This window comes from Triturus cristatus, chromosome 12 (assembly GCF_964204655.1).
Source record: "Triturus cristatus chromosome 12, aTriCri1.1, whole genome shotgun sequence".
NCBI lineage: Eukaryota > Metazoa > Chordata > Amphibia > Caudata > Salamandridae > Triturus > Triturus cristatus.
Genome location: NC_140595.1, coordinates 806,961,052 through 806,980,277, shown reverse-complemented (window position 1 = coordinate 806,980,277; position 19,226 = coordinate 806,961,052). Strand labels below are relative to the sequence as shown.

General features: G+C 45.7%; 1 protein-coding gene across 5 annotated transcripts in view; it reads left to right on the top strand.

Annotated features, from left to right (window-relative positions):
- LOC146782925 (cysteinyl leukotriene receptor 2-like) overlaps positions 1 to 19,226 on the top strand; it is a 392,506-nt gene that overhangs the window by 320,509 nt on the left and 52,771 nt on the right. The window contains exon 1 of one of the 5 annotated variants that reach the window (XM_085637977.1): positions 4,512 to 4,544. The exons of the other annotated variants lie outside the window; for them this stretch is intronic. The gene's annotated coding sequence lies outside the window, so the exon portion shown is untranslated. Of the gene's footprint in view, positions 1 to 4,511; positions 4,545 to 19,226 lie in introns of those variants that run through there. 5 annotated transcript variants of the gene reach the window in all.

Genomic DNA, 19,226 nt, shown 5'->3' with positions numbered 1-19,226 from the left:
TTAATAGTGACTGGTCTGGAGAAACACAAACTCAGAATTTAAAACGTAATACCATGGTTGGGGGTTCTCTTTAATAATCAGAATTGATTTCTACCCAAATGAAACATTTTTTCTAACATTAGGATAATCAAAGACTGGGGAAAAAAACATAACAATCTAATTTATACCTTGCAGTTTGCATGCAGCTCTTACATGACAGTTAATAGCTCACTGTTCTATGTTAGGATTTAAACTTATTAACTGCAAGTAACAATAGGGCCTCTCTGGCAAAAGCAGGAACCCACTGACCTATTTACATTATGCAAAAACAACAATTGATGAACAGAATGCAGAACAAGGTCATGCATTCACCCCAGTACAGAGATCTGGGCCTAAATCCATTGTTTTTTTGCTCACCATGCCATTCCAGTTTGAACCCAGCCATATGCAAATTAGTCTTGACCCTGTGCCCAATGGGAACAGTCCAGCCCGAACTGCCAAGCCAGGTCCTCCCTGGACTGGAAACAAGCATCCTGGGACCGGTTTCATTTGTTGCAGTTACACTATTTACATTATGTGCACTTTGTGATCTGTATAGTACATGTTCTTAGTAGCAGGCACATTAACCCTCTTTCCATGAGTCAAAACGTCCACTAGACCAAACACCTTCTGTCTCTACTAAGAACATGAATCACTGGAGTTATCATGACATTTTTATTGTTGCCGAAAATTGTTGGAGGCCAGGAAGGAGGCAGCAAGTGCTTTTAAAAGTGCTTTTAAAACCATATTATACTTGCAAAACGCCCCCACCTGAAGTCAGCGCCAGCCGCGGTCCGTGCAGGTAAGAGCGGTGGGTGGTGGGGCCGGATAAAGGGGGCTTTTGAGGGACAATGCAGAGGGAAAATTAATAATTTATTTAATTTTCCCTCTGCATCATCCCTCGAAATCCCCCCTTACCCGGCCCCTCTGCCCCACTGCTGTTACCTGCACGGACCGTGGCTGGTCAGCGCCTGGTGCGGTCGCACTGCCCTAGAGCCACCCTGCTCAAAGTTCCTGTGACCTCAGTGACAGAGTTACTGCCACTCTATGGTGTGCTGCTTCATAGGCCTGCCTGCAAGACTGAAGGTGAACTTCAGAATAAATTGTGGCGGACAGGCCTTCTAGGTTAATCCACACTTGCCACTGCTAGGATCCCCCTGCTGGTGCTAAGACACCAGGGCTTCTAAGGTCTTGTGGGGCCTTCTAAGGCCTAGCATGGGAATGTACTCCCGCAGGAGAGTGGTCTGGTGGACTGGTCATGAAGGCTGAACCTGGTTCTCCAGTTCCAAATTCAGCAGCTCTGACCATAGTTCCCCCTTTCTCTCACCCACTGAACACCATACTGCCCCACTGAGAGAAACTTGCACTGCACTGACCCGCTATAAACACCTGGATGTGACTCAATTCAAATCATGCACTAGACAAGAGCAATATGCTGCCTAAAAAAAAGTTAACAACATAAAAAAAAGCAAACTCTCATAGGGAATGCAAGATTTAGTAAAGTATGTGAAATGTAACTAGGAACAACATGGTTACCTTTTTCTTTTTACACCCATTATTCAGAAATTAGTGAGTGATTTTGCCTGAAAAGTTAAGGCCAGACTACAGGGCCAGAAGGGACCCGTTTCAGTGCCCATGCTTATATCCTTACAAAACATAAGCAGTATGGTTTAAAAAGACCACGTTTGTGAACACAAAGCCGCTGTACATATTTTGTTTTCCAATTCACCGTTCAAGCAGGTATTGCGGTACCTCCAGAAATTGTGCACTTTCCCACCCAGGGTAAGCAATGTTGAGAGATGAGAAAACAAAAGTAGGGCTTCACTAGCAAACTCTGTAAAGTGACGCTAATGGGTTTAGATATGAATAAATCAATCTGGCCACCTTGCAACCACCCTGTCTTGCTTTAGTTAGTTAGTTATTTTTCATATTCTGAATGTTTTATTTCTCTCCACCCCGAGGCTGCACACTTAGAAATTGAAAAATATCAGAAAAAGAGACGTTTCCAGCAAACATGTTTTCATAGCTGCCAAGGTTTCAGATTGCTATGTGTGACATTTTCATAATTTCAGTGAAATTATGAGCGACATTTCAATGACTATGAGTGACACTGTTTCACGGCGGGCAAAATCAAGTAATGAAGATTAGGGAAACAGATAAATGTCAGAAATTACACCCATTTGAGCAACAAGAAACTCTAACAAGGTCTTAAAACTGCAGCAAAGCACCAGAAATGGAAGGGCACTAACCGGAGACAGACTGCATGACTGCAGTTCTCAGTGACAGAGACATTTTCCCCTGAAATAAAACCAAACACATACGTCCATGGAATAAGCTAAATATCAGAACTTACGCCCTTAAAAACAGTAATAAGCTTTGGAAAGACTTTCAAGCTGCTGCATAGCCCCTGAATTGCAAACTTACTAACCTACTGCCCCTTTCTAAGATGAATGTTACAGGAAGGGGACCTGCTTGCAAAAGGCTTGTGTTTTAAAACTTCATGGGATATAAATTGCACACAAATGATCAATCATGGTAATTAAAAAATTATTTTTAGAGCCATTAAATGTGAACTTTAACTAGTCCAAGAATGTTTTTATTTTTAAGGGACCATTTCTCCCTTTTCCGTCTTCATACTGCTTTTCAAAAAAGGTTTTTGTTTTGTCATTTATAAAAACAGAAGCGTTCAGGTCTTACAAGCAATATTCTGCTTAGGCCGCATGTGGAGAGCAGGGCACATGCACACTCCGGTACGGAGGACAACACTAGGTCAGGTGTAACATGAAAACAAAGTACAGAACTCCCAAGATCGCTTTTAGGTGACCTCAAGACGCCACAATGTACTAAAGAAACAACCCATGGGAAATAAAATGCAATTGTTAAGACAAAAACACAGTCATGTAGATAAGAACCGGAGTATGTGCAAAACAAGAGGGGTTCGGTTTAAAATACACTTGTGTCACTGCTAAGCAATTCCCAAGCATGCCTCTGCAACAGGTTATGAAATAATTGCATAACATTATAAGGTGAATGCAGAGCCCGCACACTGCCCAGTGCCCAGATGAACAGAATGGCCCCTGCACACATTTGTTTTCAGAATTTGCTGTCACGGAGAGCTACTATATAGATACTGAACACGTGAGCTGTGCTGAATTAAGTTCGCTAGAAGAAACCAAGAGAACCCGTTTACTAAATAGATTAATTCAGTCTAAAAACAAAGCTACATTGGCACAACTTAGGTTAATAGCTTAGAGTAGACAATTGTGACAAATTAGGCCTCTGTCTTTACAACAATGGAATAAGACACCTACACTGTATTCGCATGTCTTGTAAAAAAAAACACAACTCTGCCACACACGCTAGTTACATGTTGATAGAGAGCGCACAACGGGAACGTCGTACCACACATAAATCAAGGACAATTTGCAATTAAATACATTTTTACTTTTTAAGGAATGCTACAAATTGAAGACATTTTGCATTCTTATTGAACGATGCCACAAACATAGCTGGGACTGCACCGCAGAGGGTTTCGCTGTGAATAAGCAGCACAAACGTTACTATTTAGTCCAAAAAACTCAGGTCACAAACTGGCGCTGAAATTATTAGAACCGGAACCACTAGCAGCGCGCTAGCACTATTAATAAAATGTAAAGTACACTTTGTAGAAAACTCATACCTCACTGAGGCGCAACTTACTATGTGAGTTGGCTCGAGGAGCGGTAATTGTACGGGCCGGACCTCGCCGCAATGACTACCTCTGCAATAAACATCGGCATAATTGTGTGGCTCGAAGCAGCTGCACAGGAGGGGCTGGTGTGCTTCTAGGCTGCTGAGGAGCAACTCCAGAGGCCGCCGCCGGTCAGGACCCTCAAGTCGGCACAGAACTCTGTCACGGCGCCGCTCCCATTACCACCCCTGCAGCCTGCCACTAGTTTATTGAGATTGCAGTCAGACTGTTCACCACGTGTGCTGCAGCAGCATCCGGAACCAACAGCCATGATTAATCAAGCTGGTGCCCTCGTCGGGTAAATCTGTTACAGCGCCACGGCTGTGCCGGGGGAGCGCAAAAAGACATGCGATTTCGAAAGGTTTATTTGTTTTCAACTTGCAAGTGTGCATGCGTGGTGAAATACGCATACGCCTGATGCATGATACTTACCAGGACTGTTTTTCCTTTTTTGGATCCATTTCACAGAGAAGCAAAAAAAACGAACGGAGCAAAGAAAAGATAATGCCTGGCTGTTCGTCTCTCTCTGACACGCGCAGGGGTCGGTTCCACATGGCCAAATCGGCCCCAGCAATAGAACCGGCCCCCTGTCACAAAACCGGCCCCCACCCCCTCCAGCCTACCGGGGGATTGCCCGGTGCCCGGACATACCAGTCCGGGCCTGCTCGCTAGCTCCATGTCTATCGCGGCTGTGTATTTACTCCTCCGCCCTTGCTGTTCCCGCCTTGCATGTTTCTGTTTCAGTGCCAGTATCCGTGTGAACAGTTGACAAACTAGGTGGTGTTTCTTCTCCACTGTGAGTATTTTCCTTATGTTACTTTTATAACATCCCTTTGCATGTGTATCCTGTATGTGGGTATTTGCAGTCAGTATCGGTAACAGCAATAGTGGTAAAGGAACGTACTGAGCGTCAGTCTTACTGTGCGGCGCTCCCGGGTGCTTCGCCTCACCTCCCCTCTATTGTTCGTGTTCCTATATACCTGTCTTCACATCCTGGGAGTTTGTTATTCTGAATGCAGAACTGCCTCTTGAGTTCCTGTTCTTTCTGAGCTTTGACTTTCTTGTTCCCATGGGCAGAGTGTTCCCATTGGATCCCTTTCCTCCTCTGACTGCCTGTGTGTCCTTGGGCAGCTCTGCACCCAGTTTTCTGTTTACTTTGTCTACGCTTGCATTAGTCTTTGCCAGAGTCGCTGACAGTCACACTTGATGAGAAGGGCAGAACCATAAATGAAACTGTTCAGTGCTCTACTGAGCGCAGAGCTTTGGAGGGTGCAGAAAGCCATCCCACTAAAGGGGCAGCCCTCCAGCAGACCCCTTCAGCAAACACCAGGAGCTGGTTTGGAAACATCCCCCACGTTTGCTGGCCGAAAGCCTACTTTGGTGAAGATTCTGTGCTGTTTTATTCATTTTACGATTGTTTTTATTAGTTCACTGATGTCACCTCCTCTGCTGTCATTGATGGTAGTGGTTGTGTCACATCACTTCCTATGATGTCATCAAACATGCTAATTATTCTCACTCCTGAGAACGTGAGAGCGCTGCTACCCTCCTGCACCAGACCAGGACAAACACATTAAAAGATGACTGTGCACAGGAAAAGAAGCCAAACATGAAACTCGTAAAATTCCATCTTCTAAATAGTTTAGACATACTCACATGCAAACAAGAAATAAAATACGCGGAGATTAGAAAAAAGACTGTTCATTTCAGCTGATTACACCATGTGAACAAGGCAGGCCCCCACTCTCTCCCTCTTTCCTTCTCGTTCTCTCGACCTCTCTTCAGCTTGTCCTCTGTGCTTGCTTCCCCGCCAGAGGCAGTGCCCAGTGAATGAAGGGGGCAGCGCTGTGGGGGTTTGGTAACACTGGGTGGATTGTGTCCGCCATTCAATCCCGTGTCTGTTATTTTTCCCAGACAATTGTCTCCCTGTGTTGGCGGGACAGCCCCCGTAAAACGTGTAACATTACCATAAAGGCTTCCTGAGGGGGTTTGAGGAGGGGGCGAGAGGGGATTCAGGGGTGAAGGTCCCAGGTCCATGGGTGAGGTGTTGCTCCAGTCCAAGTTTTTTCTTCTTATTCTGATGATGATGAAAGCAATTTATAGCGCGCTCAGCCACCCCATGGAGTGTCCCGGCATGAAAAGCATAGGTTGAGAGGTGAACGACAGAAGTTAGTCCCGCACGAAAAGCCAGGGAACTTGTAATCATGTTTATTCCATTATAAAGCTGGGCTACAAGCCCATGAGGTCAAAGGCAAAAACCGGGACTGGAGCAGCACATCACGCATGGATCTGGGAAACGTAGCACCTATGGGGGGAGGGGTGGGTTTGCATGCCAGGGATCTACGAGCCTCTGAATGAGCATTGGTGAATGCCTCCTTGTGGGAAGAACTGCCGTGTTCCGAGACTCTGATTAACGGGAGTAGGCGGCAGACCAGATGACTGCATGTCACCAGGACGCCACTTTTCCAATCCTGAACTTTGCTACACTTAGTGTGTTCTGGGTGCTGTATTCCTGGTTCATATTAATTGAGGCAATTGCAACAACACACCTGATGAAATGATATACAAAGCAAAGTTTATGAATGGAAAACTGATGTCCTGGTGACATGGAGCCATCTGGCCACCTTAGACGGGCGAGTCAGCCAGACTGTGCGAGAAACTAGTCACTGTCATCCATGTAGTGGACAAACACTCCCGATTGGACCATGCCAGTCCGTGAGTGACCGTAGATAAAACACATGGAACCATAGAGGCAGCGGATGCAGGTGGAAGGAGGCAAAATGTACTGGTGCGAAGGAGAGTGAGGCCTGCATCCTAGGAGCTAGAGAAGGGGAGGGTATTGTGGAATAACACGTGGGTTACTTTACAAGTGACATGCTATCTACAAATAATATAGTTATTGGTCAGGGTAGTCCAGCAGCCATCCCTTGTGTGATCCCCTCCAGTGCCCTTCAGTCATTTTATGCAAATGAGGAACAGATATCATGGCAGGACACTAACACCAGCAGAAAAGAAGTAAAACTAACATTGTTAAAGACAAGAGTTTTGGTGTTGTCTAGTGAAAAGTTATTTTTGGGTTCACATACACTGAGGCATGCCGGCAGAAGGGGGACATGTAAAGCAGGGGGTTTGCAGACAAAGGAGGATAAGGTATGAGAGTTTCGGGATAATGGTACAGAGGAACAGGTTAGTTGGTGGAGAGGCCACAGGTGCTGTAGAAGAGACTTGGTGTAAAAGATGAACTCAGAAACTTTAGAACTGATTACTTCCCAGCAATCTTTATTACTCAGAGTCCTAGTCTAACTGCAGAAATTGAGAAGTCCTGTCTAGACAGAAGAAAATTCTTTATAGAGATCAATAAAATGCCTCCTACTTCGAAGAAGGAGAAGGAAAAACACAGAAATGAAAAGATCCTAAAAAAGATGAAAAGAAGAAGGGACCTTAGCCACAAAGAAAGGCTCCTAATCTCAAAAACACTATTGCAGGAAACACAGAGGAGACGGCGACCACGAAGAGAACTTTTAAGGTAAAAAATTTCAGACAAACAGACTTAATCGTTAAAAAGGATCTCCCTGAAGGATGTTAAGCACCATAGAAAGGTCTCAAAATGGAACCATGGGATGCACTGCGTGACTTCTCAAAGATAATCTCTTCAGAAAATGGGAGACCATCGTTTCGGAAGGGGCAAGACTAGAACCTCTAATAGCTCTGACGGCCAGCCACTGGCTAAGAAAGGACTCAAAATAAACCCCATCTTATATCTTACTCCTATGGCAAGAAAAGGTCTGAAAACCTCCAGAAACAAACCAGGAATCAAAATGTTTCCAATGTTCCCAAAACAGATTGAGAGTTTTCTGTCTTCTAGAATTTTGAATAGAAAGAGCAACTTAAACAGAACAACTTAAAAATGTTAACCTCACCCTTTCCATATGCAGAACTCCAGAACTAGTCATCTGACAGGTGAGGGGACCTGAGAGAAGACAGACAAAGAGGAAAGATCCAAGGAGGGTGAACGGGCAACTTAGGAGGAAGAGGAAGCGACGGTCTCCGGCACCATGTAGGAGCAAAGAGCAAAGTCCTGATTGTCCCATATCTTTTGAAGATTTTTGTTCAATAGAGGAACTGGGAGAAAGTACATAGAAGCTACTTGAGCCACTGAATACTCATCGCCGCTACCCCCTATGTTTCTGAAAATGGAAGTAGGGAGCAGAAACTCGACAGAAGAGAGCTCTGGGATGAGGTGAAGAGGTCTGTCCATGGTGTTCTGAACCTCTTCTGGAACGCTAGAAACAAACAAATCACAGACATAGGGTCAGTGATGGAGAAAATTCTCCATCCCTGGAAGATAGACCACCGATAGAGATGGGAGATTCTCTCCTTTCCAAATCCCTGTTAGTTCTACTAGAAGGGGTAATCTTAGATCCCAGGACTGGTCTAGATGAACCTCTGACCTGCTGGTCCATCCTACACAGACAAGAGATGCAGTCTAGTCCTTGTTTTAACTCCTCAGCTAATGGTTGGAAATCACTGAAGAAGGACTGCACCGTATAGGTGGACTGCACCGTGTTGTGCATAAGGGCCTCCTCATAAACCAAAGTCAGATGCTTTATAAGGTCTTTTTTATAGCACCTTTGATCTCTTTGCCAACTTCATAAGATCAAGCTGCACCTTCCGAACTAATAGTCCCCTGAGAAAACATGCTTGCCAATAAAGAATTCACTTTAACTGCGGCTAGGAATTTCTTGGAAATCAATCTTAGGGATATTTTCTGTCACAAGGCTAGTCTTTTCCAGATCTGCCCAGTCCCTAGACAGAACTTTCCTTAATGACTTATGCACAGGAAGAGATTCAGGTTCATTCCTCAGATAGTGCAGGAAGAAGTCATTCTCCTCTTCTACTGAAGAAGCGGGGGTGCCAAATATGGCACGCAGATGCTGGATCACTTCTGCCAACTCAGTCCCCTGCACATATGCCCATACTTTACCTCCTCATAAATGGTGTCTATACCCTGGTCAGGGAGTTTTACCTAATACCCTCTTTGTTGGTGGATGAGGAACCTCGGTTGCCTGGAAAGTAGCCTCCGCTGCTTTATTTATCATGCATTGTAAGAGGTCTACAGTTGAACATCATTTAGGACTTGCCCTTTGCGACCCCTGGCACTGCCTTTGTGACCACTGGCCTTATGGGTGGCAAAGTCAGTGCCAAGAACACAGGAGCGGTTCTCCATTCCTTATTGTCATTATTCTAATTGTGACTGACATTTTTATTACTCTAAAAGTGAATAATATTTTATTATTCACCATTTGTCTAGTACAAAATGGAGCACACTTAGGACCTTTGGTAGCAGCTGTTGTAAGTAAAAATGGTTTTAAATGTATGTTGTGTGTTTGCTTGCTAGTGCCAGTGTGTTTAAGTGAGAACGAGTGTGTATGTGTAAGTGCGTGTGTGTGTGTGTGTGTATGTAAATGAGTGAGAGTCAGTAATTGGTAGTAAAGCGAGATTGTTGCCCAGATTTGCTATCTTTTTATGCAAGGCGACTCTGCACCAAAGTTGCTACGCTGCCTTGCGTCAAAGGAAGAGAGAAAAAGGCATAATATCTTATTCAATATGGTGCCTTTTTCTCTCCTCCTGCGGTGGTGCATTCTTGGCAGCCATGCGCCAATGCACACAACCTTGCGCCATAGTGCAAGGGTGTGTGCGTTCACTGACGCATAGAGACTTTACTGGTAGGAGTCCCTTCCAATACAAAAAGTATGCTTTAAGACTTTTCCCACTTTGTAAAAATGAGATGAAATGAAAACATGTCTCCTCATTATACCTACCTTGAGGAGGTGTAAGTTTTGCTGCAAATTCCTGTCTACCAATGTTTGTAGATAAGGATTTGTGAAAAAACACCCATCTACCACCTATGGAACACCCCTTTAATGCAAAATAACGCAAATCAGAGTATAGCACAACATTGCATTACTTTGGGATACTACCCCACGCAAATCCTGATTTGCGTTGGATAGTAAATCCCCCTAGCAGTTTGTGCTTGGTTTGCATAACAAAAGTGACGCAACTCTTGCACAAAGCTTTAGAAAACCTCGGTGAGTGACAGTAAGTATGGATGAGGGAGAATGAGCGAGATTAAGAGTGAATGCAAGTGAGAGAGATTGAATAGGAATGGGTGTAAGAGAGTGAGAGTGACAAGGAATGAGTGAGTGCGAGTGAGAGAGAATGAGTGTGAGTGAGTATGTGATTGACAATGTGATGTGATGCTTGTGCGTTTGTTGGTGTCCTTCGCATACTGAAGGTAATTATTGTCTTATAAAGGCACCCAGAGCACAATACTGGTCCTGGCAAACTTGCAGCTAGTCTTACAATGGCAGACACCTGTGACAAAATACTGGCACCAGTACACCGGGGGTAATTATTGGCATTAGTGCCCTTAATGCCTGGCATACTGGAGATAATTCATGGCATATGGAACATACATTGAGAAATACTGGCATACTGAGGACATTCTTGGTATATGGACACCAGTGCAGAATGCTGGGACTTGCACAATGGAGGCGATTTTTGACATAAAGGTCGATGACCTGGCATATGGGAGAGAAGCAACCATGACAAAATGCTGGCCCTCACACACTGAGGTAATTGATGACGAATGTTTCACTAATGTTATATGGACAGCATAACATTGCAAACTTCGGTCACTGGCACCCCTTGAAATATGGGCGCCCCCGTGGCAAAGCGTTTGCCAGGCACAATTGAAGTCGTTTTCGACATATTGGGGCACCCATACCACGGTTTGAAAAAACTGGGGTAAACTCCTGGGAAATGTCAGGGGTCACTGGCTTGGCATACCATGAAAGGGTTTAAATATTTAATTGGGGCGCTTTCAGCATCTATGGCATTTTAGCAAATTTATATGAAAATGTCACTTTAAAATGCATGATTTCACCCAGATTTTTCAAATTTTGTTCAGGGGAGGAAGAGAATGCCCCTAGAAGAGGCCTGGCTTACTTGCTTTGTTTCTTGCTATAATTCAGGGCATGTTGTATACCCCAGAACCTTCAAGATCAAGTCAGCACCATGATATCCGTGGTTTGTAAAATAGACATTTGTCTGTGCGCAGTGGCGGCTTGCTGAGAGATTGCAGCGGGGCGGTGGGGTGGGGCGGGGAAGGGGCAGAGTAGGGGTAGTGGAGTCTGACATACGACGGACAGGAGTAAGGTAAGTAATTAAAATGAATAAAACAATTTACCTGGCGCGCTCTACATCGCCCAGTTGGCGATGCAGTGAGCGCAAGGCAAAGAGTTTTATTTATTTAATTACTTACCTTATACCTGTCCGTTGTATGTCAGACTCCACTAACCCCCACCCTGCCCCTCCCCTGCCCCACCGTCCCACAGCACTTCTTCGGCAAGCCGCCACTGTCTGTGTGATGCTGTTATACCAATCATGCAGTTATTATGGTACCTCAGCAATGTCAAATGTTGTGATGTTAGGGTAATGTGACATGTCTTCCTGGAAAAAAATCAGGGTCAAGGGTCATATGATGCCACTTCCTGAGACGTCATTAAGGACAATGGGTATGTGCTGTCACTTCTGCTAACCCTAGCTTTTTAGTGAATCGTCGCCCCTGGTTCCACATGAAGCGTGTTCTATTGTCCCTCATTAGGGGAGGGCAGGGGCTTTCACTCCTGAGGAGGCAGACCCCACATGCTTGCGCTTACTCAAGAATTTCCTGGGCTCTGTGGCATCTTCCCTGTTCTTCATCATCATCTAGAAACAGAGAATGCTTCCTGTGTCCCTGTTAATTAGGTAATCAAACATTTGGGCTGTTTATTACCACCACCACCATATTGAATTCAGGTGCTTGGTCCCATAATCAAAATATTTCCATTAAAATGACCAAAAATGATTGAGATTGATTGCTGTCCCCCAATTACCTTACAGGAGTTGTTGCAACCTAAATATCCCCCTTAAAACTTTGCGATTACAGAAAGCGAGACAGGTTGAAATAATGACACACACTCAAATGACCAGCTGCACAGTACACCAGAGTGGCGAAGGAAGGCCACCAGAGCAAGCCCAGCTGCTCCTTTTGTTCTCAGTAATGCACCTTGAAAATACAATTACAATAAAAAAACTGGACCTCACCACACGGCATAAGTCATTGACCAGGTCGCCACAGAGAAAAAACAGAAAGAGGTAAAGATCAATCCCACCTTTATGGCAAGAGGATGAGGGGGAGTTACAGAAGTTCAGCCAGATTGGAGCAAGTTTTTAAGGTATTTATGGTCTGGCTTGACAGCGCAGCTGTTGCCCGACAATTATGTGAGAACACAAGGGGAGGGGCTTTGGCTTGACCGAATGTTGGGAGTCAGGAGTACATGTTTTGATTGGGCTGAAGTTGTGTGCTTCCACAAAAATGTTCTTGCCATCAAACAGCTGTGATCATTTTGTTTATTTTAGGGACACACCCATGACATTGTAATGGTATTAAAGTGTCTTACGTAACTAGATAATTTATGGTGTTTTTCTTTGGCAGCAGTATGGGGGGGTAGGTCAGTCATTAACCTAAATGGATTTTTATATCTGGCTTGACAGTGCAGCTGTCACTTGACCTTTTATCCTACACCAATATTATTCTACAATTCCGTGCTTCCACATGAATACATATTCATTTCCCATGCTATGTACTTGTAACTGTTACTGTTCACTCTACCAGACAACATTCCTTAAAACCCCTGACCTTTTGGCATTGCCAATGCTTGTTTTTTTTTAATACTTTAAATGCGGAAGCTGTACCAGTGCTGAGGAGAAGCTCATTATGTAAAGATTGGGACAAGGAAGCTGGATGAGGAGGTGATGGGAGAAGGACATCTCCAATGCAGTTGGAGAGGGATGGAAAGGAAATAGTTGCAGTTGTGGAGGGACATTAAAGCCTTGAGAAGAAAGAGGCGAGCGTAGGAGGAATGGCTTCGCTAGTGAGGCAGACATTGCATTATATTTGGTGACTTGGTCAATGCAGTAGCTCTGGGAGGGTGGGAGCGCCCTAAGAAGTGTGTCCATTTGGGGGAGGGGTGCCTGTCGAAGGGCTGCAAGGAAGGGGGCTTAGTCCAGCTTCATACCTGGCAACATGAACAAAAACCTCACAGTGTTAGGAGGGGGCGGGGTCTTGGAGAGGCCAGGGCCTCGTCCTGAGAAGTACCAAACAGGCACTTTTTCCCCACCCTGCCCCCAATCTCCCTCCTCCAAAAAACAAAACAAACAAGCATTTGCAATGCAATCGGTATCAGCTTTAGGGCCCTATAAGTATTTAGCCAAGCAGCACATTATCTGCAGCTGGGGACCATTGGCGGTTCCACCGGTATAGCGGGGTCCAATATGCTAAAAGCGAGGGAGAAGAACGTGAGGAGATGGAAATCAGTTTGGGAGGGTGGGGCATTAGAGGGGCTCTATTATAAATGAGAGGGTACAGCCTGGGTAGGAGTGCAGAGGCAAAGGGAGGCAAAAGTCTAACACGGAGCCACACCGTATTAAATTAAGCAACCATGATGCTAGTGGATAAGGTAGCTGAGTGGGTTAAACACTAAGCCTGGGCAAAGCACTACGCTACGCTCGCGTAGTTTGCGAAGTTTGCGCTACTTCGCACTTCACGAATTGCACGTAGCACAGAGCAAACATGCGTAGCGTAGAGTAGCGTAGTGCAGCGGTCATTTTTTGCTTGTTCGCGGTCCTCAACGTCAAGTTGGCGACCGCGAGCAAGCAAAATGACATCCCGGCGAGACTTTTTCCTCGTTCGCAATCAGCAACATCAAGTTGCCGATCGCGAGCGTGGAAAATAAACCTCCCGGCGAGATTCTCAACACGGGGAGGTCAGGTTTCTCATTGCGAGTGGTCGCGTATGCTCGCGACCGCTCGCGATGAGAAACTACTAGTCCGCGTTGAGAAAGCTGCCGCTCGAGTAAAAATCTACTCGAGCGGCAGAAAACTACAGCTCGCACTGTGCAAGATGCCGTTTTCAATGATTGCACAGTGCCGGATGCTTGTCTGCACTGTGCAATCATTGAAAACGGCATCTTGCACAGTGCGAACAGGGTACTACGCAGTTCGCGAAGTGCTACGCGTAGCTCGCGTAGTGCGAAGTGCACTTTGCATAGCTACGCGTAGCGCTACTTCGCGAACTACACCCAGGGTTATTAAACACTTGCTCTCGAGAGCTGGGTGTGCATCATGCACATTACAGGTCGGATGCAGACCAGGAGTGATAGGGGCACGTGCCCTTTACCACTCTACAAAACGGCACAACTGTGGTAGGAGGTACTCACAAATCTCACTATCTCCGGCTGCGGACAGCAGAGATGGGCTGACTTTACTGGCTCACAAAGCAGTGCTATTGTTTGCTGGCTTTTACTGTGCCTGTGCAACAGCCCAATTCCTGCTCCCACTGGCACTTACCTGCGTTTTCAGAGGTGCAAACTAAAATCACAGATTCCGCATGCTCCTAATCCCAACCCCGACAGAAGAGCAGGCCGAGGTTTAAGCAGAAGGTGCAGGGAAGCGCATAGTAACTTACTTGTGATGACAGTCGCCATGTCTGACTTGAGGCGGCTGCAAATGTGAACGGGGGTCTATCTGCCCATTCAAGCACACAGGGCAGGCTTTCGGTTTTTACATAGTAAAATGTGTTTTATTCGGTGAACTGTGTGGTTTGTCCACTGTTCTGGGGGGTGCTTCTGAAAATGGAGCAGAGCAATAGATAGATAGTTCAATACAGCGAGTGGTGGAAGTGCATTAAAAAACAAGCAACCGCTCCAATATTCATTTAGAAGCTTTAGGCTAACGTCACAAAACTAATTTCGGAGTTCCGCCGTTGCGATGTCTCTGGGCACACATAATTAATTCAATGTAACCCCATGTGTAAACAGGAGTAGACCTGAAAATTAGGGGTGGGCGGAATTTGCGGAATTAACCTTCGCAAATTATCGCGAGAATGTTTAAAATTATCGCAAACAAGCAGAAATATCGCGAAGATGCGGAAGTTTTTTTCCGGCATGTTCGCGAGATTTTCTGCATGGTTGCGGGTCGCCAACTTACCCATGTGGTTGCTTGCGGGCGCGGCCATCTTGTTTTGAGTTGTTCTCGCGGTGCATGATCGCGAGAAGAAAGACGTGATCGCGCGACGCATGACGTCACTGCGGGCGCGAACTGTCGCGAGACAGCGCAAATGGCTAAAAACAATACAACATCTCATGGAGAACGCGACCGGATCAAGAAAACTCGTCGGCGAACGCAGGGATTCAGGTAAGGCGATCGCGCGCGCGCGAGAATGTATCATTTTACAGCGCGAGCAAGAAACAAATTATCGCCAAGCTGCGGAAACCGGAATTTTTGACATTTTCGCGCTCTCCGCGGAACGCAAAAATGTCAAATTATCGCAATTTCCGCGAACGGAACGAAATTTTTGCCCAGGCCTACTGAAAATACACTAGCCAACACAGGTGGCTGGAACACAGGCCTAGAAATGGGGCTATGGGGCACTCGGGATATCACTAGCTTATACCAAGCCGCCATTTTAGTAAGACAGCACGCAGTGTAGTCAATGCTCCAAGTGGGAGGAAACTAAAGATGAGCAGGCAAGAAAAAAAATAAATAGCAAAGAAAGGCGGGCGGCTGCCATGTTCAAAGCTAAAGCCAACGTATAAGCTGCAAAGTTGGCAATGTTGGCAGCTGGTACGTCGGCTTTAGCTTCAAACATGGGGGCCGCCCGCCTTTCTTTTCTATTTATTTACTTTTGTAACATTAGCGGCACGCCTTGCTTTAAAGTCACATGGTTAAAGCTAAAGCGTGGCGTGCCGCGAATGCTACAAAAGTAAATAAATAGAAAATAAAGGTGGGCTGGCCTCAAGTTTAATGCTAAAAGCCGGCGTACAAGCTGCCATGCTGGCAATGATGTAAAGGCAGCCACTTGCCTTTGTGTGAAGCTAAAGCGCGGCATGCCACGAATGCTACAAATGTAAATAAATAGAAAATAAAGGTGGGCTGGCCTCAAGTTTAATGCTAAAAGCCGGCGTACAAGCTGCCATGCTGGCAATGGTGTAAAGGCAGCCAGCTGCCTTTGTGTGAAGCTAAAGCGCGGCATGCCACGAATGCTACAAATGTAAATAAATAGAAAATAAAGGTGGGCTGGCCTCAAGTTTAATGCTAAAAGCCGGCGTACAAGCTGCCATGCTGGCAATGATGTAAAGGCAGCCACTGCTTTGTGTGAAGCTAAAGCGCGGCATGCCACAAATGCTACAAAAGTAAATAAATAGAAAAGAGAGGCATGCGGCCACCATGTTTAAAAAGCCGACGTACAAGCTGCAAAGAGTGTGCAAACACAAAGTACAAAGCCGTCTGAGAAAGGATGTCATAATAGGCCAATACTCCAGGGGAGGAGTAAGACACGAGAAAGTGGGGCATATACCCACAAGAAACCATGGAGAAGAAACCTTTTCAGAACAACACACACTTTAACCAATCGGCAGCGAGGGCCTGGCCAGAGCCCGGAGACGTTGATACAGCATACCTCACAGAGCAGAGCATGCGTGCTGGCTAGACTCGACCTAAAAAGCTTGCTGAGGCTGGTGCCGAAGTCCTGGGGTGTTTTCACACTCTATAATGGACGATGGCAGTTCAAAGCCTCCAAAACGAGCTGTGAAGCCACTATTTACAGTGGTTTTCAGCTCGTTTTCTCTGCCCCCATGTGATATTGGTACCTCACCGGGTGACCGTGTGATGGAAGCCAATATCGTGAGTCACACGGTTGCACGGTGTGAGTTGATTGTTCTGCTGAGCTTTACAAACATAAGTAGTATTATGGCACATGTATGTAGAGCGATACTGTGAAGCATGACGTGGGCTGCAGAGATGCCAGTCTAGCCAGCTTCATGAGTGTGTAGTGAGGGGATGCAGAGTTTAGCATTTCATATCAATGCGCCATGCTGCCATGGAAAGCTGACTTTGTGGGCTGGAAGGCCATAGTGATTAAATAGTACCCCCTTATGGCGAGTGTCTGCCACTATAAACCAGCACATCGGAGTCATTGCTGTGCTATGTATGAGACATTCTCTCACGCACTTCCTTCACTGTCCACTACAAATGGAATCCTTCACCCACGCCCATTCTTGAGTTAATTTAACTGAAGGCTAGCAACAGATAGAAAACTTTTGTGAAGTACTGTTGTGTGACAATGTTAATAAGGAATATTTCAGTCATTGTGTGACTTGAGAGTACTCATCAAAACAAATACAGCAGGGCACCCTTTGAGAGTTTAATTTAATCTGTTTAAAATTTAAAAATACAAACAGTGCTATAGAATCTGGTAGAGACCCAAGTGTGAAAGTCATGGGATTTTATTTTATCTCCCTCAGCCTCCTCTTTTCACTGTATCCGTCCACGTCTCCCTCTCTTTATCGGTTGCTTTTTTTGGTCGAGCCTACAGCGCTTGCGCTGCAGGATGATCTGTTGTATGTACTTTGTGGGGTTTGACTCCTTGCATTGCTGCTGATTAGTCAGGGAGAGTGTCATTCTCAAAAGCTTGCTTTTTAGTGGGTTATTTTGCTTCTATGTCCCACCTTCTAGTGTCTTGCTGCTCCTCTGGAGAATTGGTCTAGTGATGATTTTTGTTTGGCCATCCATTTGTTTTTCGTGTCCACTGGAGCCCCGTCTTTCCGGCTCCTCCTGCTGCTCATGCGAGGGATCTCTTATTTAGCATAGCAGAAAAGAAAACAGTGCCTCTGCATGCTGAGGCAACTACAATAAAGCAATACATTATTTTTTTATTGACATGCTAACTAACATTTTTCTTGTAACTCATATAAGTGTTTGAAGTAGAGCACATTTTGAGGTCTCGTGTCGAAAGCAGTTCATGCGCTGCTCTCGGCATCGTGAGCTTCTTGGAATCAATTCAGATTCTGAAGGTCTCGGAGGCGGAGTTGAAGCCCCGCCCATCTTTCTCATTCGCTGGCGTCATCCTGCATGCAAAACGCAGGCTCACCATTGAAAAGGAGGCTTCTTAGTCTCTCCTTGTTGCCGCCTTGTCTCCTTTTAGACTCGCCCACCCACCAGGATTGGAACTCGCACTCGCGGCCTCACACACTAGCCTTAATTAGCTGGGACGCACTATGTTTTCCACACAACGCTGCCAGCTTTGCCACCAGTTTGTTTTATCGAGCTGTAGCTGCGTCCCGACCGGGCTGCTTGAACCATCCTAGTCCCCCCGGTTGGAATCCTAAACAAAATAAATGCAAGGGTTGCTTTCTTGGCACGATCGCTTGGATTTGCCTACTTCGGGTCTTAGAGTGAATGTCCAAGGCGCTTACTGGCCGCTTGTACAAAGGTTCGTCCATAATTTGCACAAAACTCATCTCAAAGAGTATGAACTTTAGAACAAACAACATTTATTGAGGAAGACCCGTTATTTGCTATACCGCATGAGGACAAAGAGCAGAAGTTACCTGCTGATTGTTACATGCACCACAGGAACACACCAGAAACATGCTTTTGTTTTGGGACACAGGATCGCAAATACTGTAATGGTCAGAAAAGCGTGGCTAAAATCATGCCTAGGTTGCATGCACTTAGGAACGTAAAATGCAATCTATGCCAAAACTCCCGCATCAAGCGGAGGGGGGAGGGTTTCCTAAAGTGGAGCTTACCTCCCGCCTCCCGACAGAAGATCTTAAAAATCCCATTGCCTCAACTTTGGTTTCCAGAGTATCTGACTTCAACATATGGAGCAGCGAGAGGCAGTGGGAAAGCTACTTCATAGTGATTGACAAGCTATGCTACGGCATGGGGAGGGGCTTAGGAGGTGTACCGCCTCACCTATCCTGCGATTGGTTAAAATAAATATCCTCCCCCGATACCCCCCAACCCCCAAGAGGCAAATCAATAGCCAGCCTCACGTGGATCGGCGCTCCAGGCAGCTCGCGCTTATAAATTACACCTGCGAGATTCATGTATTTCAGGAAATGTGCCTTAGGCTTGTGAAGGGAGATTTCCTAATATTACACCATTTCACAAACGTCAGGCTTTGTGAAACCGCCATCTTGCAGGTCGTGCTTGTCAAGCTCACCCCAGCAGTGATTGGTTGTCTTTTACTTGGGGCACTATTTTCTTTGATGAAAAGGTCAAAGCACTGGTGGATCAAGTCGCCCACCCCACCCCCTTTGAGGAGCAGAAATCCTTAGTCACCTGGCAATACTTTGACGTTATCTCGGAAGATGACCTCCTCAAATGCATCCTTGAAACCAAACCATCCAACCACTCTTCTGACCCCATCCCTAGCATCATCGCCATCGATTTCTACACCCATACTCTCTCTTACTGGACCGGGCTAGTTAATCTCTTCCTCAGTCAAGGCTCCCTCCCTGTTGCCTTTAAATCAGGACAGGTTACCCCTCTTCTAAAAAAAACCTCCGCTGATGCAACCAACCTCAAC